The sequence below is a fragment of the Zeus faber genome (genome assembly GCF_960531495.2).
Source record: "Zeus faber genome assembly, chromosome: 1".
Taxonomy (NCBI): Eukaryota; Metazoa; Chordata; class Actinopteri; order Zeiformes; family Zeidae; genus Zeus; species Zeus faber.
The window spans coordinates 31444697-31446589 of record NC_137193.1 but is presented as its reverse complement, the minus strand read 5'-3'; positions in this window follow the sequence as shown (position 1 = coordinate 31446589).

The following is a 1893-nucleotide window of genomic DNA, read 5'->3' as shown; positions in this document are numbered from 1 at the left end:
TGGTGTGGCCCCCATCCTCCCCTGACCTCAACCCTATTGAGAACCTTTGGAGCATCCTCAAGCAAAAGATCTATGAGGGTGGGAGGCAGTTTGCATCAAAACAGCAGCTCTGGGAGGCTGTTCTGACATCCTGCAAAGAAATTCAAGCAGAACCTCGCCAAAAACTCACAAGTTCAATGGATGCAGGAATTATGAAGGTGATATCAAAGAAGGGTCCTATGTTAACATGTAACTTGGCCTGTTAAGATGTTTTTGATTGAAATAGCTTTTGATTTCAGTAAATATGACCTCCTAATGCTGCAAATTCAACAAATGACCATTTTCAGTTCAGTACAACCTGTTTTGAAACTCTGTTGTGCATAATTTAGAACAGTACATTTTGAGTTTTTTATTTTTGAAAAAAATACTGTTATCATTGGGAGGTTTGTTCAATAACAATCGAATTATACCCTAACGGTTGATGACTTGAAAATGATACTGACTGTCATTTGCATCGACTATTTAGGAAAATCAGAGAAAAACATCATTTGCATAATAATTTGGAACGCAGCCAACTATCTACCTGTATGTATGTGACAAATAAACACCTTGAATCTTGACACCTACCCGAGGGGTGTGAGGGGTGTGTGTGTGTGTGTGTGTGTGTGTGTGTGTGTGTGTGTGTGTGTGTGTGTGTGTGTGTGTGTGTGTGTGTGTGTTACTCTGTGTGGTTGCACACAGGAGACGAAAGGGACCACATGGGGTATACCAGTCCTATACACGGAGGTGTGTTGAAGAGTTTGGTTACAAATTATTTGGGCATTATTCATATATACGTATTCATATAACTCTACTCAAATCATGCCGTATCATCCCAACACCAGTATCATGCAAAAGAGTATGATGTTGTTGTAATTGTAGATCAAGATGGAAAATGACCAAGTGAGGACTAGATGTCGTTTAGACTTCGGGCTAATTCTGTCTAATTCCAGATGATGTTCAGTTTGGCAAAATTTTCAGTCCTCATTCATCCATGGGAATTTCATCCAGAATTAAAACATTTTCATCTTGACTTTCATCCCCCTCATCAACCCATAAATCCTCCGAATTTTACTAGGCTTTCGCGTTCATGCTTGCTCTAACAGTATGTTCCTGTAATCTGAAGCCACGGGTTGCCAGCTCTGCAGGTGCAGATCCAGCCAGTGTTTGGCTCCTGTGTGTGCATGTGTATTGTCTTCCAGCTGCTTCCAAATTTAACCTGTGTCCAGCAAAAATATTTCTAGGTTCCCATTGACAGGATTTAACCACGGTGTCAATATGATATATATATATATATATATATATATATATATATATATATATATATATATATATATATATATATATATATATATATGTAGGTGTTTTTTAGCCCATAAAATGTTCATCTCAAAGCCAGGACAAAGCACGCATGCCATTGTAACCATCATGCGTATTGGCAACGACTGTGAGCGAGTGTGTGTGCGTGTGTATGTGTGTGTTGTTTGCTTGTTTGCGAGTGTGTGCGATCCCCTTGTTCCGCGTCCGACAGCAGTGCAATGAACTGAATTCAAACAGCGTTGTTGAGCGATCCGACAAAAACAATGACTCATAAGCCGCTTTGTATATAAAAAAAGAAACGGGGAGTAATTCCAAATCGGTTCACCAAATCCAGCCCCCCCTTCCCCTCGCAGCGGCCAATAATTCTCTAGGGTTCAGATATTTCCAAATAACAATCATATTTTTCCCCAAAGTTTTTCCATCATCATCATCATCATTGTTGACCTGCGCTTCTTCTTTACAGTGAAGGCACATCGCTGGGGATTAAAGGCAGCTATTAAAACCAAATCCACTCATGTTTGCCAGGGAATGATATCCAAACTTCAATTGAAGTTT